The sequence below is a fragment of the Notolepis coatsorum genome (assembly GCF_963971535.1).
Source record: "Notolepis coatsorum genome assembly, chromosome: 12".
Classification (NCBI taxonomy): Eukaryota; Metazoa; Chordata; class Actinopteri; order Aulopiformes; family Paralepididae; genus Notolepis; species Notolepis coatsorum.
The window spans coordinates 123835699-123862070 of NC_140176.1; positions in this window are offsets into that span (position 1 = coordinate 123835699).

A 26372-nucleotide genomic window follows, 5' to 3' on the forward strand; every position below is an offset into this window, starting at 1 on the left:
CAATAATCATTCACAAAGATAGATGAATGAATGAATGAATGAAAACTTAATTTAACAGATTGCAGAATGGGTACAATACAGTACGGCTCAATAAACACAATTGTTAAGGGGATGCAGACCAGAGAAAGACGTTTGTCTTGTTTACATCAGGGTCCCCCATTTTCAATTCATATCGACATTTATGACATACACAACATACATGACATTTATGGCATAGGGACATACAGGTATTTAGTACTGATACATTTGTGACATAAAATGTATTCAAATATACAGTACTGTTACCCATAGAGCCTGACAGAGTATATACATATGATGGGGAGGGGACTGTACATTAGGAGGGGGTGGGTGGGTGGGAGAGGAATATACATATGGCGGGGGGGAGACTGTACATTTGGAGGGGGTGGGTGGGTGGGAGAGGAATATACATACGGCGGGGAGGGAATATATACATGCGGTGGAGAGGAGACTGTCTATTAGGAGGTGGTGGGGGGTTTGGGCATTTACGGTGGCCAGTTTCGAATTGCAGCCTCCCGTAGGTGCTCTTTAAGAGCGGTTTTGAATGTGGGTAGGGATTCACATTCCTTTACAGCTTTGGGTAGGGCGTTCCACATTGATGTGGCATAATTGCGAAATGTGTTTAGTCCCTTGTTTGAGCCAAATCTGGGTTTAACATGATTTGTGGAGCTCCCTCTGGTGTTGTGGTTGTGGTATTCACTGACCACAAAAAAAAAAAAAAAAAATCAAAAAACCTTTGGGAAGTATTTTGACATGTACATGGGTACCTTGGTTGTGTAGTGTATCTTGTAGACCAGGCCCATTGCAAGTTGCTGTACTCTGTCGTATACTCTAAGCCATCCTAGGAGCTCAACAAATTATGTTAAACCCAGATTCGGCTCAAACAAGAATGACACAAGAGGCTTATGGCAGGGACTGAAGACGATAACTGACTACAAAGTCAGCACCCCCTCAATGGGGAGCGTCGACGCCTCCCTTGCGGACCAGCTCAACACCTTCTATGCGCGGTTTGGGGCAAACAGTGGCGCTGCTAGCTCAACGGCTAGTGACGTCACTGGTGCGCCGGCTGTTGTGGAGGGGGGGGGGCATCCGCGGGGGGGCGGGGACGCTCTCTCATTGACGGTACACAGTGTGAGAAGAGCATTTATGCAGGTGAACACCAGGAAGGCGGCTGGCCCAGATGGAATAACAGGACGCATACTTAAGTCCTGTGCTAACCAGCTAGCCCGTGTTCACCACCATATTTAATCGATCCCTGAAGGAGTCAGTGGTCCCTGCCTGCTTCAAGATGTCTACCATTATCCCGGTACCAAAGAAACCCTCCCCAGCAGGTCTCAATGACTACAGACCGGTGGCACTCACCTCTGTGGCCATGAAATGTTTCGAGAGGCTGGTCAAGGATCACATTTGTGCCTCCCTCCCCAGTGATATGGACCCCATGCAATTTGCATACAGGCCAAACAGGTCCACTGATGATGCGGTCTCCCAAGTACTGCACAGCACCCTCTCTCACCTGGACCGTCAGAAGGGGGGCTATGTGAGACTGTTGTTCATTGACTACAGCTCAGCGTTCAACACCATAATCCCCACCAGACTGGTGGACAAGCTGATCGAGCTGGGTCTGAGCTCCACTCTGAGCGCCTGGGTACTGGACTTTCTGAGTGAAAGACCCCAGGCGGTCAGGGTGGGGGGTCAGACCTCCAACACCATCACCCTGAGCATCGGGTCCCCCCAGGGCTGTGTTCTGAGCCCCCTGCTGTACTCACTCTACACACACGACTGTGTGGCCAAGTTCAGCTCCAACTCCATAGTGAAGTTTGCAGACGACACAGTGGTGGTGGGGCTGATCTCGGACAACGATGAGAAGGCCTACCGGGAGGAGGTTGAGGTACTGGAACGCTGGTGCCAGGACAACAGCCTGCTCCTGCACATTGGTAAAACCAAGGAGCTGATCGTGGATTATAGGAGAGGACAGCAGGAGACACACACACCACTGAGGATAAACGGGGCCACCGTGGACAGGGTGAGCAGCTTTAAGTACCTGGGGGTCCACATCTCAGAGGATCTGACATGGTCAACACACATAGACACAGTCGTAAAAAAGGCGAAGCAGCGCCTCTACCACCTGAGACAGTTAAGGAAGTTCAGAGTATCGGGGAAGATACTCCAGTCCTTCTACTCCGGAGCTGTAGAGCATCTTGACCGGAAACATCACTGCCTGGTATGGAAACAGCACGGCACAGGACAAGAAGGCCCTACAGAGAGTGGTGCGCTCTGCCGAGCGTACCACGGGTATAGCACTACCTCCCCTGCACGTTCTATATAACAAGAGGTGCAAATCCAGAGCTGGCAGAATAATGAAAGACCCTCACCACCCCAGTAACAGCCTGTTCCAGCTGCTGAGGTCAGGCAGACGCCTGCGAACACCAGCTACTAGGAGAGAGAGGCTTCGGCTCAGCTTCTTCCCCCAGGCCATCAGAGCCTTGAACAATGAACACTGAGTGTCACAGAACACTGAACTCTACACACACAAGCACACATTAGCACACACACGACACGCACGCTGTGCACGCTCGCACACTAGCAGCCACTTTAACATGAGAAAGCACTCACTCATGCTGCACAAGCCCACACTTATGGCCACAAAGGAAAGGTCACTTTAAAAATAGTATAGTGTATTGCACTGTTACTATTTACATGTATATGCCCAAGGGGATTAATAAAGGAATATCTTATCTTATCTTATCTTACCTAGCATGTCCTTCATGCTCTGTAGATAACTATGTACAAATACCGCCCCCCCCCACCCCACCCCACCGACCCAACCTCCTCCAATGTACAGTTTTTACATCAAATGTATATACTGTAGTGATTGTTAATGATACATAATTCACCCACGGAACTATTGTTAGGAACAAGAGTTCCGCCCGAACATTATAGGAGGTGGCACTTCCTGCCACCACGGGTCAGTCGAGTGCACGCAACTTAGGAGTAGCATGTTGTTTTTGTGTACTAAATAAATGCTGTTCGCTCTACCTCGAGCTACCGTCTCCGCCTCCCATCTCTCGGCACTACACTGGTGACCCCGACATTGGTCTCGCTGAAGTATCAGGGACCGAACCGAACATGGCAAACGATGCCGTTATTATTCGATTGCCGGAGTTTTGGGAGCATTCTGCGGCGGCGTGGTTCGCGCAAACAGAGGCGCAGTTCGCCCTACGAGGGGTTGACGACGACGCCGCGCGATATTACCACGTCGTCTCGAGCCTCGGGAGCGCTACAGCGGCGAGGACGGTAGGCTTCATAACAGCTCCGCCTGCACGGAATAAATATGAGGCGTTTAAGACGCACCTACTCAGGATATTCGAGTTGTCACAGTCAGAGCGGGCCCGACGCTTGCTGGCTATACGAGGCTTGGGGGACAGCAAGCCTTCGGAGCACATGGAGATGATGTTGAACCTGCTGGGTGCAGAACGGCCTGATTTCCTGTTTATCGAACTGTTTCTCAGGCACATGCCGCCACACGTGCAGACGGCACTTGCCAATACAGCGACTGCTGATCCCCGTGCTTTAGCAGAGGAGGCTGACCGCTTCTACCTGGCCACTCGACACTTTGCCCCAGGGCTAATAGCCTCGACATGCGGTTACACGCCGCAGGGGGGAGGGGCGAGGAAGATCAGGAGCAGCGCTGCCGCAGGCCTGTGTTATTACCACGCACGTTTCGGCGCGAGGGCGACAAGATGCCGTTCCCCTTGCACTTTCGGCATAACGCATAAACGCAGACACCTGCGCCCAGTAGCAGCGGTGAGCGCGGGTATGTCGAACCGGCTGCTTTTCATTAGAGACACACTCTCCGGTTGCAAATTCCTCTGCGACACCGGAGCTCAGAGGAGCGTCCTGCCAGCTACGAAAGAGGACACCGCCGGCGATAATAGAGGTCCACGCCTGACGACCGCCAACGATACCCCTATCCGCACCTACGGTACAAGGACCGTGGAACTGTGTTTTGGGGGCCAGCGGTTCACGTGGGACTGCATCACGGCCGACATTTCGTTCCCACTACTTGGGGCAGATTTCCTGGGTGCACACGGTCTCCTCGTGGACATTAGACATGGCCGCCTAATAAATGCACAGACACGGGCTTCGTTGGCATGTGTCCGCGATGAGGCGACATACGGCGGCCTTCTTACAGCGTTCACCGACCACGAACCCCTCACGACGTCTGAGTCAAAGGTAGCGGAGCCATGGTCGGCACGACAAGAGCTCACGTACGATTCCGAGGGCGCCGCGGGACACGTCGCCGAGAAGCCCAACGTCGTCATCGGAGCTGTACAGCCGGACCTCGACTACGTCGACAGGGGCTCGGAACAGGCCTCCGACCACGACATCCAGGCCCTCGGGACTGCAGATTCCAGTCTACGCCTGGAGGACGTCGCGATTGGTCACGCGGATCCGACGCTGCTGAATGACCTATCCACCGGACACCCTAGCCCACAGGCCCCTGAGGACTGGCGAAGGCTCGCCTTTGAGGTGGGGTACAACCACCACAGGGTTGAACCCGCCCACGTAGACATTTCCCAGCCCTTAGAGCTGGCCCTCTCCCCCCGCCGAGGCCGTCCGCCGCTACCCCGGGACCCGCCAACGACGGAGCCGCCGTTGGCCTCGTCGACGTCTGTGCCCCCGGGTGTCGGGGAGGACACGGGCGCTTGCGCCGCCCCTACCTCCCCGCCCCTGGCTTTCCGCACTCACCGTGGCCGGTTCATGCCCCCGGGCGCCGTGGAGGGCGCAATCGCTTGCACCGCGCCCCGGGTTGTCCGCTCACGCCGCGGCCGGGTCGTTGTCTCTCCCCGCCGTGGGGATTTTGACCATGGTTGAATTCTGGGGGGGCTTGTGTAGTGATTGTTAATGATACATAATTCACCCACGGAACTATTGTTAGGAACAAGAGTTCCGCCCGAACATTATAGGAGGTGGCACTTCCTGCCACCACGGGTCAGTCGAGTGCACGCAACTTAGGAGTAGCATGTTGTTTTTGTGTACTAAATAAATGCTGTTCGCTCTACCTCGAGCTACCGTCTCCGCCTCCCATCTCTCGGCACTACAATACTCTCTTTTCTGGACTCTTTTTGTATCACAAACAGTACTGTATTTGCAAATCTGGTATGTCATAAATGTATAGATGTAGCAGTACTGTCTATCTGTATGTCATGTATGTCATATATGTCCTGATGAATTGAAAATGGGGATGAATGAGTGAATGAATGAATGAATGAATGAAAACTTTATTTAACAGATTGCAGAATGGGTACAATACAGTATGGCTCAATACACACAATTGTTAAGGGGATGCAGACCTGAGAAAGACGTTTGTCTTGTTTCCATCAGGGTCCCCCATTTTCAATTCATATAGACATTTATGACATACACAACATACATTTACATTTAGTACTGATACATTTGTGACATACGGTATTCAAATATACAGTACTGTTACCCCTAGATCCTGACAGAGTATATACATATGATGGGGATGGGACTGTACATTAGGAGGGGGTGGGTGGGAGAGAAATATACATACGGCGGGGAGGGAATATATACATGCGGTGGGGAGGAGACTGTCTATTAGGAGGTGGTGGGGGTTTTGGGCATTTACGGTGGCCAGTTTCGAATTGCAGCCTCCCGTAGGTGCTCTTTAAGAGCGGTTTTGAATGTGGGTAGGGATTCACATTCCTTTACAGCTTTGGGTAGGGCGTTCCACATTGATGTGGCATAATTGCGAAACGTGTTTAGTCCCTTGTTTGAGCCGAATCTGGGTTTAACATGATTTGTTAAGCTTCCTCTGGTGTTGTGATCGTGGTATTCACTGACCTTTGGGAAGTATTTTGACATGTACATGGGTACCTTAGTCGTATAGTGTATCTTGTAGACCAGGCCCATTGCAAGTTGCTGTACTCTGTCGTCTACTCTAAGCCATCCTAGGTTGTCAAAGTGGGCAGGGGTGAGGTGGGTTCTGGGGGTAAGGTCAAGTAGTAGTCTGACCAGTTTGTTTTGTGATGTTTGTAATCTTGTTTTTAGCGCCTTTGAGGTGCTTTGGTACCATGAGGTGCAAGCATAGTCATAGTACCCTTGAATGAGTGCTCCTGCCAGAGTCTTCAGGGTATTCTTGTTTACCAGAGAGGAGATCCGGTACAAGAATCTAGTTAGTTGGTTGACTTTTTTTATTACATTGGATGCCATTTTGTCACAGGAAAGATTTGCCTCTAGGATGGAACCCAGGTAGGTAATTTCGTCTTTCCTTGTGACAATATTGTCACCCACTGTAACTGAGAAGCCGTCGGTCTTGCTGAGTTTGTTATTTGAACCGAAGAGAATGGATTCTGTTTTGCCCATGTGTAATGATAGTTTGTTACCAGCGAGCCATATGCAGATTTTGCCGAGTTCCGAGCTGAGGGTTTTTTCAACCTGTAACTTGTTCTTGTCAGAGACCAGCAGGGCTGAGTCGTCCGCAAACAGGTGTAGATGAGAAGTGTTTTCATGGAAACCTGCCGTTGTAAACAACAATAAAACAGGGACCCAGTTTTCTTGGTTTGTTTTATTCAGTTAAGAATACAAAACAGAATACAATATACCAATTTTTTTTTAATCTAAATCAAATCAAATATATTTGTAAGGCCCGACAACACACGTTAATGTCCCCATGGGCCGGACACGTCTTCTTTAAACAAGTCAAGAAGAAACATAACAATAAGTCAAGAATAAAACAAGAACACCATAAGGTCCAACAAATTTAAAATAAATGCAAATAAATGAATGAATGCAAGCACTCCCAGACATACCCCACGCGAAAGTAAGGAACAACTTACTAAAATCTAACAATAGGGGAAAAATGCTCCACAGGCAGTGTGGAGGAGAGAAACCTTAGAAGGGCCATTCAAGGGGGAATCTCCCTTCTTAGATGTCGGTGATAGTAGTGTTGCAGACTAATAGTTGGTCAGCATGCACTCATGTCATGTGTGTAGTGAAACACAGATGAGTGCATGCAATAGCAACTGAACATTTAGAAAAATAATAATAATAATAATAATAATAATAATAATAATAATAATAATAATAATAATAATAATAATAATAATAATAATAATAATAATAATAATAATAATAATAATAATAATAATAATAATAATAATAATAATAATAATAATAATAATAATAATAATAATAATAATAATAATAATAATAATAATAATAATAATAATAATAATAATAATAATAATAATAATAATAATAATAATAATAATAATAATAATAATAATAATAATAATAATAATAATAATGACACACTTGTGAAAAATGAATATATAATGGTCTTTGTCATGAGTATAGATAGATAGATAGATATAGATAGATAGAACACTTTATTTTAATTTATTTATTATTTATGACTTGGTGCGAAGCAATTATGCATAGTAAAATGATGTTTAACTGTACAGGAGCATAGTAAAATGATGTTTAACTGTACAGGAGCATAGTAAAATGATATTAGCCACCTCTGTTAACCATTCAACGGGTGACAGCAACACTAAACAGTCAACTGGGAACTGTTCTCACAGATCCAAGGATAGTCACCCCCACAATTTAAATCGTCCCATTGTCCATTACTGTACCACATTGATACACAGTTCTGGGTGCCGTCAACGTCATCAGGTCTGTCCTTGAACCAGTACCTGTCATGGGAACAACATGGTGGTTAATACTTTCCATTTATTATCCAGTCCACCACCTGAAAAAAGATCTGATCCAGGTAGTGAAATGGGAATATTTAAGAAATTAGAGTGAGAGGCCAGAGCTGCTTACAGGGATGAGGACAGGGGCCCGACGGCGGAGGCCTGGCACGGGGACAGGGGCCCGACGGCGGAGGCCTGGCACGGGAACAGGGGCCCGACGGCGGAGGCCTGGCACGGGGACAGGGGCCCGACGGCGTGGGCCTGGCACGGTAACAGGGGCCCGACAGCGGGGCCTGGCACGGAGATCCTCCTCCTCCTCTTCGGATGCTGCAGACGGGCAGCGCAGAACAAAGGGGGTCCCAGGGGACCGGGATGGGAACACGCCGTCCTCCCGTGGAATACTAGGGAGCGACGACGAGCCTGGGTCCAAGGGGAACGGGATGGGCACACGCCGTCCTCCCGTGGAATACTAGGGAGCGACGACGAGCCTCACCCCCAGGAACGAGGATCACGAAGAGACGCCTTCCTCCCGTGGAATCGGGAGCGATGACGAGCCGGCTTGACGTCTGGAGTGGGAACACTGGAAAACCTCCCGTAGAGAATTAGAGAGCGAAGACGGTGTCCCACTCCAGGCAAACGGCGACAGGTGGTGATGGCTGGCACGTCGTCTCACGCCGGAGACGCGGCAGGTGATGGTAACGTACAGAACTCCATGAACACAGAGTGTACACAGATACAGATACAGAACGAACACAGAGTCCAGAACACAGAGTCCAGAACACAGAACCAGCATACAGAACGACCCGACCAGGACTGGAAGGGAGGTCCAGGTATTTAAAGCCCTCTGGGGCGCTAATCATAAACTATGACAGCTGCGAAAGGTAGTCCAAGGGTGGGGGCTGGTGAAGAGTAGAGGAGAGTAAATCATCGCAAGGGTGGGGGCTGGTGAAGGAGAGTAGACAGGGAAAGGTTTAGGGAACAGGCGAATCCTCACAAGATTGTTTTTTTATCGCTTCATTTCCGCTTGATAGCATTTTGAAAATCACTTGTTTTCACGGAAAAAAGAACACATTCTATGATAATCGCGTTTTACTGGAATATTCTAGAACGTTGTCATTTTTCTGCCTATTTATGAATCGTTTTCAAATAAACGCTAGATGATCGATAGTATAGGTGTACGCATGCACGCTCGTGCCGCCAGTTGAAAATTGATTCTCCTATTTCCTGACCGCGAGCAGAGTCAAACAGCCTATCACCATAATCACATAAAAGCTTATATATCCGTGAAAACTGGTCTGATTATCCTAATACTGATAACATAGATTCCTTACCTGAGATCAGATGGTATCCAAATGGATTATTCCAATTCCTGATCGCCATTCGAAAAAATCGCTCATTTGATTGATCCATTGTGTAATACAGTAAAACACATATTCCCCGCGGCTCCGAGGCTCCAGAATGAACTCTGGTAGACCCCGGTTACATGAGTGAGAAGTAAAATGTGGAGTGCAGGGTTTTTTTCCCCATTCATTTTCATTGAGTCCAATCCAAAAGGGTGATTTACCACCTGAGAGACGATAGGGGGCACTTTTTTCACATCTGAGCGCCTGGGGTGACTGGATCTCCAACGGTAGACTCGCTTGATGCAATATGATTTCAGATCGCTAATAATAAAAAAAAAAACTAATAAAACGAATATTCTCGTGATGGGCATTCAACCCGCGGGGGGTAAACCCGAGAAATCTCTGGCGTGGCAATCAAAGTGTTAATGCACATTTTGTTGTATGCAATATTATTTAAGTTGTTTTGCCATAATCATGTCTTTTGCCATAATCAGGTAGCTGAACAACATTGGTAAAAAAATAAATATATTATATATATTTTTATATTAATCATATTCGGCCTTTCGGCATTCGGTTTTCGGCCAACTGTTTTCCTATTTTCGGTATTCGGTTTCGGCCAAGAATTTCCCATTCGGTGCATCCCTTACCGTAAGTTAATGTTAGCAACGTTCACTGTCAGTAAGCAAAACGTTACATGGTCAGTAGCTCACGTTATGTAGCCATTCACCCCTAACGTTACCGGAGGAATTAGCTAGCTAGATAACATTACTAAGGATAGAGGCTAGTAATGCTACTACTAATGCACAGCTACTGACCATGTAACATGCTTACTGACAGTTCCTAATTCTTACAAGACAACTGAAAGATTGAGGTGTAAAAGTTGTCACTTTTATTATCATTAGTAAGGATGGGAAAGCCGAAATGTAGTCTGGTCCGGTCAGACTCCCGGCTATTCCAGTGAGATGGCTATCAGCGCGAAACAGTGCATAATACCTCGGTGGTTCTAGTCACTCAGGACCGCTGCGTGAATGATTGATTTTGGGAAAGCTTAGCTTGGTTATAGTTGACCAGATATAGCCTAGGTAGGACCTGTATACAGTAATAGCCTATCTGCCTATGCCTATATATAACATTATTTTCATGTTGCTCAAGCCAAAGTGGACCAGAATGCAAGAAGAGGAGGAGAGATGGAGGTTGAGCTGGCTGAGAGAGATGAGAGAGAGAGGAGAGACAGACAGCAAGAGACAGAAGACAGACAGTATGGGCCTGAGAGAGATGAGAGAGGAGAGACAGACAGCAAGAGACAGAAGACAGACAGTATGGGCCTGAGAGAGATGAGAGAGAGAGGAGAGACAGACAGCAAGAGACAGAAGACAGACAGTATGGGCCTGAGAGAGATGAGAGAGAGGAGAGACAGACAGCAAGAGACAGAAGACAGACAGTATGGGCCTGAGAGAGATGAGAGAGAGGAGAGACAGACAGCAAGAGACAGAAGACAGACAGTATGGGCCTGAGAGAGATGAGAGAGAGAGGAGAGACAGACAGCAAGAGACAGAAGACAGACAGTATGGGCCTGAGAGAGATGAGAGAGAGAGGAGAGACAGACAGCAAGAGACAGAAGACAGACAGTATGGGCCTGAGAGAGATGAGAGAGAGGAGAGACAGACAGCAAGAGACAGAAGACAGACAATATGGGCCTGAGAGAGATGAGAGAGAGAGGAGAGACAGACAGCAAGAGACAGAAGACAGACAGTATGGGCCTGAGAGAGATGAGAGAGAGAGGAGAGACAGACAGCAAGAGACAGAAGACAGACAGTATGGGCCTGAGAGAGATGAGAGAGAGGAGAGACAGACAGCAAGAGACAGAAGACAGACAATATGGGCCTGAGAGAGATGAGAGAGAGAGGAGAGACAGACAGCAAGAGACAGAAGACAGACAGTATGGGCCTGAGAGAGATGAGAGAGAGAGGAGAGACAGACAGCAAGAGACAGAAGACAGACAATATGGGCCTGAGAGAGATGAGAGAGAGAGGAGAGACAGACAGCAAGAGACAGAAGACAGACAGTATGGGCCTGAGAGAGATGAGAGAGAGAGGAGAGACAGACAGCAAGAGACAGAAGACAGACAGTATGGGCCTGAGAGAGATGAGAGAGAGAGGAGAGACAGACAGCAAGAGACAGAAGACAGACAGTATGGGCCTGAGAGAGATGAGAGAGAGAGGAGACAGACAGCAAGAGACAGAAGACAGACAGTATGGGCCTGAGAGAGATGAGAGAGAGAGGAGACAGACAGCAAGAGACAGAAGACAGACAGTATGGGCCTGAGAGAGATGAGAGAGAGAGGAGAGACAGACAGCAAGAGACAGAAGACAGACAGTATGGGCCTGAGAGAGATGAGAGAGAGGAGACAGACAGCAAGAGACAGAAGACAGACAGTATGGGCCTGAGAGAGATGAGAGAGAGGAGAGACAGACAGCAAGAGACAGAAGACAGACAGTATGGGCCTGAGAGAGATGAGAGAGAGAGGAGAGACAGACAGCAAGAGACAGAAGACAGACAGTATGGGCCTGAGAGAGATGAGAGAGAGGAGAGACAGACAGCAAGAGACAGAAGACAGACAGTATGGGTCTGAGAGAGATGAGAGAGATGAGAGACAGACAGCAAGAGACAGAAGACAGACAGTATGGGCCTGAGAGAGAGGAGAGAGAGGAGAGACAGACAGCAAGAGACAGAAGACAGACAGTATGGGCCTGAGAGATGAGAGAGATGAGAGACAGACAGCAAGAGACAGAAGACAGACAGTATGGGCCTGAGAGAGATGAGAGAGAGGAGAGACAGACAGCAAGAGACAGAAGACACAGTATGGGCCTGAGAGAGATGAGAGAGAGGAGAGACAGACAGCAAGAGACAGAAGACAGACAGTATGGGCCTGAGAGAGATGAGAGAGAGAGGAGAGACAGACAGCAAGAGACAGAAGACAGACAGTAAGTATGGGCCTGAGAGAGATGAGAGAGAGAGGAGAGACAGACAGCAAGAGACAGAAGACAGACAGTATGGGCCTGAGAGAGATGAGAGAGAGGAGAGACAGACAGCAAGAGACAGAAGACAGACAGTATGGGCCTGAGAGAGATGAGAGAGAAAGGAGAGACAGACAGCAAGAGACAGAAGCCAGACAGTAAGTATGGGCCTGAGAGAGATGAGAGAGAGAGGAGAGACAGACAGCAAGAGACAGAAGACAGACAGTATGGGCCTGAGAGAGATGAGAGAGAGAGAAGAGACAGACAGCAAGAGACAGAAGACAGACAGTATGGGCCTGAGAGAGATGAGAGAGAGGAGAGACAGACAGCAAGAGACAGAAGACAGACAGTATGGGCCTGAGAGAGATGAGAGAGAGGAGAGACAGACAGCAAGAGACAGAAGACAGACAGTATGGGCCTGAGAGAGATGAGAGAGAGAGGAGAGACAGACAGCAAGAGACAGAAGACAGACAGTATGGGCCTGAGAGAGATGAGAGAGAGAGGAGAGACAGACAGCAAGAGACAGAAGACAGACAGTATGGGCCTGAGAGAGATGAGAGAGAGGAGAGACAGACAGCAAGAGACAGAAGACAGACAGTATGGGCCTGAGAGAGATGAGAGAGAGAGAAGAGACAGACAGCAAGAGACAGAAGACAGACAGTATGGGCCTGAGAGAGATGAGAGAGAGGAGAGACAGACAGCAAGAGACAGAAGACAGACAGTATGGGCCTGAGAGAGATGAGAGAGAGAGGAGAGACAGACAGCAAGAGACAGAAGACAGACAGTATGGGCCTGAGAGAGATGAGAGAGAGAGGAGAGACAGACAGCAAGAGACAGAAGACAGACAGTATGGGCCTGAGAGAGATGAGAGAGAGAGGAGAGACAGACAGCAAGAGACAGAAGACAGACAGTATGGGCCTGAGAGAGATGAGAGAGAGAGGAGAGACAGACAGCAAGAGACAGAAGACAGACAGTATGGGCCTGAGAGAGATGAGAGAGGAGAGACAGACAGCAAGAGACAGAAGACAGACAGTATGGGCCTGAGAGAGATGAGAGAGAGAGGAGAGACAGACAGCAAGAGACAGAAGACACAGTATGGGCCTGAGAGAGATGAGAGAGAGAGGAGACAGACAGCAAGAGACAGAAGACAGACAATATGGGCCTGAGAGAGATGAGAGAGAGGAGAGACAGACAGCAAGAGACAGAAGACAGACAATATGGGCCTGAGAGAGATGAGAGAGAGAGGAGAGACAGACAGCAAGAGACAGAAGACAGACAGTATGGGCCTGAGAGAGATGAGAGAGAGGAGAGACAGACAGCAAGAGACAGAAGACAGACAGTATGGGCCTGAGAGAGATGAGAGAGAGAGGAGAGACAGACAGCAAGAGACAGAAGTCAGACAGTATGGGCCTGAGAGAGATGAGAGAGAGGAGAGACAGACAGCAAGAGACAGAAGACAGACAGTATGGGCCTGAGAGAGATGAGAGAGAGGAGAGACAGACAGCAAGAGACAGAAGACAGACAGTATGGGCCTGAGAGAGATGAGAGAGAGGAGAGACAGACAGCAAGAGACAGAAGACAGACAGTATGGGCCTGAGAGAGATGAGAGAGAGAGGAGAGACAGACAGCAAGAGACAGAAGTCAGACAGTATGGGCCTGAGAGAGATGAGAGAGAGGAGAGACAGACAGCAAGAGACAGAAGACAGACAGTATGGGCCTGAGAGAGATGAGAGAGAGGAGAGACAGACAGCAAGAGACAGAAGACAGACAGTATGGGCCTGAGAGAGATGAGAGAGAGAGGAGAGACAGACAGCAAGAGACAGAAGACAGACAGTATGGGCCTGAGAGAGATGAGAGAGAGAGGAGAGACAGACAGCAAGAGACAGAAGACAGACAGTATGGGCCTGAGAGAGATGAGAGAGAGGAGAGACAGACAGCAAGAGACAGAAGACAGACAGTATGGGCCTGAGAGAGATGAGAGAGAGGAGAGAGACAGACAGCAAGAGACAGAAGTCAGACAGTATGGGCCTGAGAGAGATGAGAGAGAGGAGAGACAGACAGCAAGAGACAGAAGACAGACAGTATGGGCCTGAGAGAGATGAGAGAGAGAGGAGAGACAGACAGCAAGAGACAGAAGACAGACAGTATGGGCCTGAGAGAGATGAGAGAGAGGAGAGACAGACAGCAAGAGACAGAAGACAGACAGTATGGGCCTGAGAGAGATGAGAGAGAGAGGAGAGACAGACAGCAAGAGACAGAAGACAGACAGTATGGGCCTGAGAGAGATGAGAGAGAGAGGAGAGACAGACAGCAAGAGACAGAAGACAGACAGTATGGGCCTGAGAGAGATGAGAGAGAGGAGAGACAGACAGCAAGAGACAGAAGACAGACAATATGGGCCTGAGAGAGATGAGAGAGAGAGGAGAGACAGACAGCAAGAGACAGAAGACAGACAGTATGGGCCTGAGAGAGATGAGAGAGAGAGGAGAGACAGACAGCAAGAGACAGAAGACAGACAATATGGGCCTGAGAGAGATGAGAGAGAGAGGAGAGACAGACAGCAAGAGACAGAAGACAGACAGTATGGGCCTGAGAGAGATGAGAGAGAGAGGAGAGACAGACAGCAAGAGACAGAAGTCAGACAGTATGGGCCTGAGAGAGATGAGAGAGAGGAGAGACAGACAGCAAGAGACAGAAGACAGACAGTATGGGCCTGAGAGAGATGAGAGAGAGAGGAGACAGACAGCAAGAGACAGAAGACAGACAATATGGGCCTGAGAGATGAGAGAGAGAGGAGAGACAGACAGCAAGAGACAGAAGACAGACAGTATGGGCCTGAGAGAGATGAGAGAGAGGAGAGACAGACAGCAAGAGACAGAAGACAGACAGTATGGGCCTGAGAGAGATGAGAGAGAGGAGAGACAGACAGCAAGAGACAGAAGACAGACAGTATGGGCCTGAGAGAGATGAGAGAGAGAGGAGAGACAGACAGCAAGAGACAGAAGACAGACAGTATGGGCCTGAGAGAGATGAGAGAGAGAGGAGACAGACAGCAAGAGACAGAAGACAGACAATATGGGCCTGAGAGAGATGAGAGAGAGAGGAGACAGACAGCAAGAGACAGAAGACAGACAGTATGGGCCTGAGAGAGATGAGAGAGAGGAGAGACAGACAGCAAGAGACAGAAGACAGACAGTATGGGCCTGAGAGAGATGAGAGAGAGAGGAGACAGACAGCAAGAGACAGAAGACAGACAATATGGGCGTGAGAGAGATGAGAGAGAGAGGAGACAGACAGCAAGAGACAGAAGACAGACAGTATGGGCCTGAGAGAGATGAGAGAGAGAGGAGACAGACAGCAAGAGACAGAAGACAGACAATATGGGCCTGAGAGATGAGTGAGAGGAGAGACAGACAGCAAGAGACAGAAGACAGACAGTATGGGCCTGAGAGAGATGAGAGAGAGGAGTCTGACTAGAGGTGACACTGAGAGGTGAGTAGAGATGGATATAGAAATTCGATGCTTGTTGAAGTGAATCGATTCTTCAGACGATTCCGCTATCGATTCTCAATTCACTCATTCCAAAGAATCAATTCATTTCAGTCCATTGACTTGCATTAATGTTCTAGTCATTTTGTCAAAATGTTGTAGTGTGTAGGGAAAATATTAGGTTAATGTTGTAGTGATATGCAACTGAACAAGTGAACTGAACTGTTGAACTGACTGAAGTGAAATACTAGAACTAGTGAACTGAACTGAACTGGTGAACTAAACTGAACTAGTGAAGTGAACTGAATTGAACTAGTAAACTGAATGATCAAACTGATTCAACTGAACCAGTGAAGTGAATTATTGAACTGAAATGAACGGAACTAGTGAAGTGAATTTAACTAGTGAACTGAACGAGTGAACTGAACTATTGAACTGAACTATTGAACTGAACTATTGAACTGAACTGAACTATTGAACTGAACTGAATCAGTGAACTAGTGAACTGAACTAGTGAACTGAATTTTACTAGTGAGATGAACGAGTGAACTGAACTATTGAACTGAACTAGTGAACTGAACTGAACCAGTGAACTAGTGAACTGAACTAGTGAACTAAACGAGTGAACTGAACTATTGAACTGAACTAGTGAACTGACCTAAACAAGTGAACTGAACTAGTGAACTGAACTGAACCAAACAAGTTCAAGTTTCAAGTTTCTTTAATAGTTGTCATACAGAAGTACAGAATACTTTTGTACAAAATGCTTCTTACTGTTGCGCTCCAGAGACTGTGCATGACAAGATAAGTATGAAATAAAAACATAGTAAAAATTAGAAGAAAAAAAAGAGGTCACAGTGTTCAGTTTAGACATATGTACAATGTTCGTAGACGTAGTTACCATACAATATACAATACTGTGCAGTGTACTAATATACAATACTATATAGTGCAAGGCATAAATGGACGAGGTGCAGTTTAGGTACAATTCACAGTAGGTGTACGAGTTGTAGTGCAAATCCTTTATCAATAAATATAAAGTGTAAGTGTGTTTGTGTGATCTAAAGTGTGGAGAGTGGGTGCTGCAGTGTGTTGTTTGTTTGAGTGAGTGTGTGTGTGCGTGTGGGTGTGTGTGCTGTGTGCATTTGATGGTTGTTGCATAGTGATTATTGTTCGTTTAGCGATTATTGTTCGTTTAGCAGCCTGATGGCCTGGGGATAGAAGCTCCTTCTGAGTCTTTCTGTGCTCGCCATAAGACTCCGGTATCGCTTGCCTGACGGCAGCAGTTCAAAGAGGCAGTTGTTCGGGTGGCTCGAGTCCTTAATAATTCTCTTAGCCTTCCCCTTGCACCGCTTGTTGTAAATGTTCTGGAGGGTGGGAAGCCCCCCTCTAATTGTGCGTTCGGCTGAACGTGTCACTCTTTGTAGTCTGCTACGGTCTTGTGCAGTGCTATTCCCAAACCAGGAGGTGATGTTGCCGGTCAGGATGCTCTCTATTGTACATGAGTAGAAGTTCCTAAGGATCTTCTGACTGACTTGGAACTTCCTTAGGCGCCTGAGGAAGTAGAGGCGTTGTCGTGCCTTCTTCACAACACTGTCAATGTGTGTGGTCCATGTCAAGTCCTCGGATATGTGGGCTCCGAGGTACTTGAAACTGTTCACTCTCTCAACTGGTGCCCCGTCGATGCTGAGGGGGCTGTAGTCCTTGACCCCCGACCTCCTGAAGTCCACAATCATCTCTTTTGTTTTGCTGACGTTCAGGGAGAGGCAGTTTTCCTGACACCACTGTGACAGGTTCTCTACCTCTTCCAGGTAGGCCCTTTCGTCGTTGGCAGAGATCAGGCCCACCACTACTGTGTCATCAGCAAATTTGATGATGGTGTTGTTGTTCCGCTGTGCTACACAGTCATGTGTGTACAGGGAGTAGAGGAGGGGGCTCAGAACACAGCCCTGGGGGGCCCCTATGTTGAGCGTGATGGATGAGGAGGTGCAGTTGCCGGCTCTTACCACCTGGGGTCTGCCCGTCAGGAAGTCCAGGACCCACTGGCACAGGTCATAGTTCAAGCCCAGGTCCCTGAGCTTGGCTATGAGTTTGGAGGGGACTATGGTATTGAATGCTGAGCTGTAGTCGATGAACAGCATTCTCACATAGTTCCCCTTCCTCTTGTCCAGATGTGATGCTGCTGTGTGCAGCACATGGGCTATGGCGTCCTCCGTGGACCTGTTGGGGCGATATGCAAATTGCAGAGGGTCCAGGTTGATGGGGAGGGAGGAACAGATGTAGCCCTTCACTAGCTTCTCAAAGCACTTCATGGCTATGGAGGTGAGGGCTACAGGGCGGTAGTCGTTGAGGCAAGCGGGCGTAGATTTTTTGGGTACAGGGATGATGGTGGACTTCTTCAGACAGGTGGGGATGACGGCCTGTTCCAAGGACAGGTTGAAGATGTCAGTGAATACCGGGGCCAGTTGGTCGGCACAGACTTTTAGGACGCGGCCGGGGATGCCGTCCGGTCCTGCTGCCTTCCTGATATCCACTTTTTTAAAGATCCGTCTCACCTCATGCTCTGTTACCCTGAACACTGAGTCTCCATCAGCAGACCCCCCCCCCCCCCATTGCCGTGGTTTGTAGGCTGGTGTTGTTGTTCACAGCCTCAAACCTCGCATAGAAGGAGTTGAGATCATTTGCTAAGGAGATGTCACTGTTCAGTTTGAGGGGGGTTCCTTTGTAGTCTGTCATTGTTCTGAGGCCCTGCCACATGCCTCTAGAGTCAGCCTGTTCAAACTGAAGTTCAACTTTATCCCTGTAACGCCGTTTTGCCTCTATTACTGCTCTCCTGACGTTGTATCTTGCCATCTTGTGTTCTTCCATGTTGCCTGTCACCAGCCCGGTGTTGTATGCTGATGTGCGCACTTTCAGAGCCTCACGGACGGATTTGTCTACCCAGGGCTTTTGGTTTGGGTGGATATTAATTTTGGTGGTGGGGATTATTACTTCTACCTGAGTACAGACATAGTCAATCACCGTTTCGGTGTATTCGTTAATATTGGCTGTGTTATCACGGAGTACACTCCATTCTGTGCTTCCCAGCACTGCTTGGAGTGACTCTACTGACGTCACGGTCCAACGCTTAACCTCTCGCGAGACCACCGGCGTTCGCTTGAGACACTGTTTGTACTTAGGCAAAAGAAAAATTGCGGCGTGATCGCTTTTACCGAATGGACTAAGAGCCTGTGACTTGTACCCATTCTTAAATTGCGAGTATACATGGTCTAATATGTTCTCGCCTCTGGTGGGACAGGTCACATGCTGATAGAAATTCGGCAGCACCTTTTTAAGACGCGCGCTGTTGAAATCCCCCAAGACCAAAATGGCCGCGTCAACGTTAGCTGCCTGGAGTTTGTTTACCTCGTCGTGAAGTTTTGAAAGTGCGACCTCAGTGTTCGCGTGTGGTGGAATGTACACTCCGATGAGGATGATGGACGTTAACTCTCTTGGGAGGAAGAAGGGTCGACATTTTATCGTGATAAACTCCAGGTCTGGGGAGCAGTGGTTAGACATTTCCTTTGTGTTGCCTAAATCGCACCACTCCTTGTTTATCATGAAGGCAATGCCGCCTCCTTTCTTCTTTAGTGACTCTAATGCCGTCCGGTCTTTTCGTAGAACGAAGAAGTGGTCTGCCGGTTCTATTGCATGATTCGGGACATCTGGACTCAGCCAAGTTTCTGTGAAACAGAGGACGTTACAATCCCGAATGTCCCTCTGGAATTGGATCCTTGCTCTGATGTCGTCCAATTTGTTTCCTATCGATTGCACATTGGCCAACAATATGCTGGGCAATGTGGTTCTGTGTCGTTTGGACCTCAGTCTGTTCCGGACCCCGGCTCTCTTTCCTCGTCTTCGCGGCGGCTTCTTGGCGTCTTGTCCGTGGCCGGCATAACAAAGGATCTCGGTGGGCCATTTCTGCTGTTCAGCGATCCGATCCAGAGAGCAATCCAAACGGTAAGTTTTTCTTAATCCAATGTCAATGATTGACTGACGGTCATACACATATAATGCACCAACAGTTGGTGCAAATAAAACTCCTAATACTATAAAAATTAACAAAATAAAGCACAGTCTCGTCGGAGCGATCAGAAAGGCAGCCATCAGAGCGGCGCCAGTGTTAGTTAGTTGCGATGCATTTAATGGGTTAGTGCAGTCTAATGGTGAAAATGTCATCAATCAGTGAAACTGAGAGGTGAGACCTGGCTGACAAGCTATAGCTAGCTAAGCTAACTAACTTGCAGATCTAAAATGATCTGATGCTACAGTTGATCACATTAAATCTTTTTTTATTTTGCACCAGACAGGAGGAGAGTAGAGGAGAAGAAGGAGAGATTGAGCTGGCTGAGTCAGGAGAAACCGAGAGAGAGGAGAGAGACAGGCAGCAAGAGACAGGCGACAGACAGGAGACCCCACAACCCAGAGATGAGAGTGAAGAAGAGACAGGAGACAGACAGGAGACCCCACAACCCAGAGATGAGACTGAAGAGACAGGAGACAGACAGGAGACCCCACAACCCAGAGATGAGAGTGAAGAAGAGACAGGAGACAGACAGGAGACCCCACAACCCAGAGATGAGAGTGAAGAAGAGACAGGAGACAGACAGGAGACCCCACAACCCAGAGATGAGAGTGAAGAAGAGACAGGCGACAGACAGGAGACCCGACAACCCAGAGATGAGAGTGAAGAAGAGACAAGAGACAGACAGGAGACCCCACAACCCAGAGATGAGAGTGAATAAGAGACAAGAGACAGACAGGAGACCCCACAACCCAGAGATGAGAGTGAAGAAGAGACAGGAGACAGACAGGAGACCCCACAACCCAGAGATGAGACTGAAGAAGAGACAGGAGACAGACAGGAGACCCCACAACCCAGAGATGAGACTGAAGAAGAGACAGGAGACAGACAGGAGACCCCACAACCCAGAGATGAGACTGAAGAAGAGACAGGCGACAGACAGGAGACCCCACAACCCAGAGATGAGAGTGAAGAAGAGACAGGAGACAGACAGGAGACCCCACAACCCAGAGATGAGAGTGAAGAAGAGACAGGAGACAGACAGGAGACCCCACAACCCAGAGATGAGACTGAAGAGACAGGAGACAGACAGGAGACCCCACAACCCAGAGATGAGATTGAAGAGACAGGAGACAGACAGGAGACCCCACAACCCAGAGATGAGACTGAAGAAGAGACAGGAGACAGACAGGAGACCCCACAACCCAGAGATGAGAGTGAAGAAGAGACAGGAGACAGACAGGAGACCCCACAACCCAGAGATGAGAGTGAAGAAGAGACAGGAGACAGACAGGAGACCCCACAACCCAGAGATGAGACTGAAGAAGAGACAGGAGACAGACAGGAGACCCCACAACCCAGAGATGAGACTGAAGAGACAGGAGACAGACAGGAGACCCCACAACCCAGAGATGAGAGTGAAGAAGAGACAGGAGACAGACAGGAGACCCCACAACCCAGAGATGAGAGTGAAGAAGAGACAGGAGACAGACAGGAGACCCCACAACCCAGAGATGAGACTGAAGAGACAGGAGACAGACAGGAGACCCCACAACCCAGAGATGAGACTGAAGAAGAGACAGGAGACAGACAGGAGACCCCACAACCCAGAGATGAGAGTGAAGAAGAGACAGGAGACAGACAGGAGACCCCACAACCCAGAGATGAGAGTGAAGAAGAGACAGGAGACAGACAGGAGACCCCACAACCCAGAGATGAGAGTGAAGAAGAGACAGGAGACAGACAGGAGACCCCACAACCCAGAGATGAGACTGAAGAGACAGGCGACAGACAGGAGACCCCACAACCCAGAGATGAGACTGAAGAAGAGACAGGAGACAGACAGGAGACCCCACAACCCATAGATGAGAGTGAAGAAGAGACAGGAGACAGACAGGAGACCCCACAACCCAGAGATGAGAGTGAAGAAGAGACAGGAGACAGACAGGAGACCCCACAACCCAGAGATGAGACTGAAGAAGAGACAGGAGACAGACAGGAGACCCCACAACCCAGAGATGAGAGTGAAGAAGAGACAGGAGACAGACAGGAGACCCCACAACCCAGAGATGAGACTGAAGAGACAGGAGACAGACAGGAGACCCCACAACCCAGAGATGAGTGAAGAAGAGACAGGAGACAGACAGGAGACCCCACAACCCAGAGATGAGAGTGAAGAAGAGACAGGAGACAGACAGGAGACCCCACAACCCAGAGATGAGAGTGAAGAAGAGACAGGAGACAGACAGGAGACCCCACGACCCAGAGATGAGAGTGAAGAAGAGACAGGAGACAGACAGGAGACCCCACAACCCAGAGATGAGACTGAAGAAGAGACAGGCGACAGACAGGAGACCCCACAACCCAGAGATGAGAGTGAAAAAGAGACAGGAGACAGACAGGAGACCCCACAACACAGATGAGACTGAAGAAGAGACAGGCGACAGACAGGAGACCCCACAACCCAGAGATGAGAGTGAAGAAGAGACAGGCGACAGACAGGAGACCCCACAACCCAGAGATGAGACTGAAGAAGAGACAGGAGACAGACAGGAGACCCCACAACCCAGAGATGAGAGTGAAGAAGAGACAGGAGACAGACAGGAGACCCCACAACCCAGAGATGAGACTGAAGAGACAGGAGACAGACAGGAGACCCCACAACCCAGAGATGAGAGTGAAGAAGAGACAGGAGACAGACAGGAGACCCCACAACCCAGAGATGAGAGTGAAGAAGAGACAGGAGACAGACAGGAGACCCCACAACCCAGAGATGAGAGTGAAGAAGAGACAGGAGACAGACAGGAGACCCCACAACCCAGAGATGAGAGTGAAGAAGAGACAGGAGACAGACAGGAGACCCCACAACCCAGAGATGAGAGTGAAGAAGAGACAGGAGACAGACAGGAGACCCCACAACCCAGAGATGAGAGTGAAGAAGAGACAGGAGACAGACAGGAGACCCCACAACCCAGATGAGAGTGAAGAAGAGACAGGAGACAGACAGGAGACCCCACAACCCAGAGATGAGAGTGAAGAAGAGACAGGAGACAGACAGGAGACCCCACAACCCAGAGATGAGAGTGAAGAGACAGGAGACAGACAGGAGACCCCACAACCCAGAGATGAGAGTGAAGAAGAGACAGGAGACAGACAGGAGACCCCACAACCCAGAGATGAGAGTGAAGAAGAGACAGGAGACAGACAGGAGACCCCACAACCCAGAGATGAGAGTGAAGAAGAGACAGGAGACAGACAGGAGACCCCACAACCCAGAGATGAGAGTGAAGAGACAGGAGACAGACAGGAGACCCCACAACCCAGAGATGAGAGTGAAGAAGCCGTTACCAGAGCAGTAGAGAACATCAGACTGGGGGCAAGGGGGAAAAGCTGTGAGGGGTACAGTATGTTAGTGACCTAGGGGGAAAGGATTCTGGCCCAAACCAAGTAAAGTTGACCCAATATCCCCAGCACAACTTTGGTGTCAAGAAGAGATCCTTTAATGCTCCCTGGTTTGACAGCTTTACATGGCGGTAGTAGTAATCCAAGTCTAGAAATGCAGCCTTCTGTTTTTCTTGTAGGATATTTGGGAAACATGTTAAGCATGTGGAAAAAAAGTCAGCACACCGTCTGCAGTGCTCCCAAGTTTAATATACTTTAACACAATGTTTCGGCTTGTGGCAACATTGTGTTAAAGTATATTAAGTATATTAAATTTGGGAACACTACAGACGGTGTGCTCACTTTTTTTCCACAACTTTACATATCTATTTGAGTCAAGCACCCGTGACTATACTTTGTATGTGCGTGAGTCTTTTCTACTAACTAAACATGTTAAGCATGACACCTTTGTAAATACTGGCCTACAGAATTGACAAATAATCAAAAACAGTGCCCCCCTGTGCCCCAGCACAGTGCTTGGTCTAGATACGCCCCTGCAAGGGGCTACAACCATGTGGGTTCAACCCCATTACATTATTGGTGTAACATTCTAAAAATAGAATTCGGGTGCCGAGGTGACTGCACTTTTGGTGACAACTTTTTGTTGTTGTCAAGGAGATTTGTTTTGTTCTGTTGTTCTGTTCCGTTTGCTCTGTTCTGTTTTTGTAATTTGTTTCTCAGTTTAGGCCACCATTATCCCCCCCCCCCCCCCCCCCCCTTCTTTTGTAAAGTGCATTGGGTATGTGAAAGGTGAAATCCAAGCCATTATTATTATTATTATTATTATTATTATTATTATTATTATTATTATTATTAGAGATAAAATAGATACATTAACAAGATTCTATGGCTGTAGCTACCAATGGAGATAAAATATGATACATTAGGAAAGGTCATTTCTATCTATGCTAGTCCGTGCTGTATCCAGTGACTAAAACAACTTTTAAAACATGGAAGTCTGAACTGAAAGAACTTACGTGTCATTCAGTGGTGTGTTATCCACCCACTGCCAGGTCCCCTCGTTCCAATTCAGACCAATCCAGACTTTTTGCATTTTTTTTTTCAGATCAGCATCATTCTCTTTATCATAGAGAATCTTGGTGAAGACCTGACAATGTAGTAAATAAACAACAATGGTCTGATTTACCACAACTTTATGGTTGTTTTTATTAAACTGTACTTTGAAGAAGTTTATTCGTTCCACACATTGCGACGTAGTCATGCAGCGAACACACATGCGATGGGCGACACACACAGGAAACACGCACACAGGAAACACACACAGGAAACACACACAGGAAACACACACACAGGAAGCACACACAGGAAACACACACACAGGAAACACACAGGAAACACACACAGGAAACACACACACAGGAAACACACAGGAAACACACACAGGAAACACACACACACAGGAAACACACACAGGAAACACACACATAGGAAACACACACAGGATCTTTCGCAGATGAAATTAAATCTGCACTTGACCCATCCCGATCCCGTCGTCCTCCCCAAGGGCAGCCGGGAGCAGAATGATCACATTTGCAATTGATCATTTTGATCAGTTGCAAATCGCTTCCGTGCCACCTGTTGAATACGGGGGTCAGCACGGAGCAGATGCAACGCTGAGCCTCTCACTGTTTTGCACACGGCCCTTGCCTTATAAGGAGCTGGAGGGGCGTGTCTGTATGGACATTCAGGTGTACGAGAACGCGCTTCCTGTTTAAGAATGAGTGAAGTTTTTTAGCTGCAATGATTTTTGGCCACTTACGGAGACCGTTTTCACATGTTCAGGAATGAACATAAACCTCACCCACTGTTCTCCCAGAGCTCTGGTCCTGAATAAACCTCAACCACTGTTCTCCCAGAGCTCTGGTCCTGAATAAACCTCACCCACTGTTCTCCCAGAGCTCTGGTCCTGAATAAACCTCACCCACTGTTCTCCCAGAGCTCTGGTCCTGAATAAACCTCACCCGCTGTTCTCCCAGAGCTCTGGTCTAGAATAAACCTCACCCACTGTTCTCCCAGAGCTCTGGTCCTGAATAAACCTCACCCACTGTTCTCCCAGAGCTCTGGTCCTGAATAAACCTCACCCACTGTTCTCCCAGAGCTCTGGTCTGTAATAAACCTCACCCACTGTTCTCCCAGAGCTCTGGTCTAGAATAAACCTCACCCACTGTTCTCCCAGAGCTCTGGTCTGTAATAAACCTCACCCACTGTTCTCCCAGAGCTCTGGTCCTGAATAAACCTCACCCGCTGTTCTCCCAGAGCTCTGGTCCTGAATAAACCTCAACCACTGTTCTCCCAGAGCTCTGGTCTGGAATAAACCTCACCCACTGTTCTCCCAGAGCTCTGGTCCTGAATAAACATCACCCACTGTTCTCCCAGAGCTCTTGTCTGTAATAAACCTCACCCACTGTTCTCCCAGAGCTCTGGGTCTGAATAAACCTCACCCACTGTTCTGCCAGAGCTCTGGTCTGTAATAAACCTCACCCACTGTTCTCCCAGAGCTCTGGTCCTGAATAAACCTCACCCACTGCTCTCCCAGAGCTCTGGTCTGTAATAAACCTCACCCACTGTTCTCCCAGAGCTCTGGTCTGTAATAAACCTCACCCACTGTTCTCCCAGAGCTCTGGTCCTGAATAAACCTCACCCACTGTTCTCCCAGAGCTCTGGTCTAGAATAAACCTCACCCACTGTTCTCCCAGAGCTCTGGTCCTGAATAAACCTCACCCACTGTTCTCCCAGAGCTCTGGTCTGTAATAAACCTCACCCACTGTTCTCCCAGAGCTCTGGTCCTGAATAAACCTCACCCACTGTTCTCCCAGAGCTCTGGTCCTGAATAAACCTCACCCACTGTTCTCCCAGAGCTCTGGTCCTGAATAAACCTCACCCACTGTTCTCCCAGAGCTCTGGTCCTGAATAAACCTCACCCACTGTTCTCCCAGAGCTCTGGTCTGGAATAAACCTCATCCACTGTTCTCCCAGAGCTCTGGTCCTAAATAAACCTCACCCACTGTTCTCCCAGAGCTCTGGTCTGTAATAAACCTCGCCCACTGTTCTCCCAGAGCTCTGGGTCTGAATAAACCTCACCCACTGTTCTCCCAGAGCTCTGGTCTGTAATAAACCTCACCCACTGTTCTCCCAGAGCTCTGGTCCTGAATAAACCTCACCCACTGTTCTCCCAGAGCTCTGGTCTGGAATAAACCTCACCCACTGTTCTCCTAGAGCTCTGGTCCTGAATAAACCTCACCCACTGTTCTCCCAG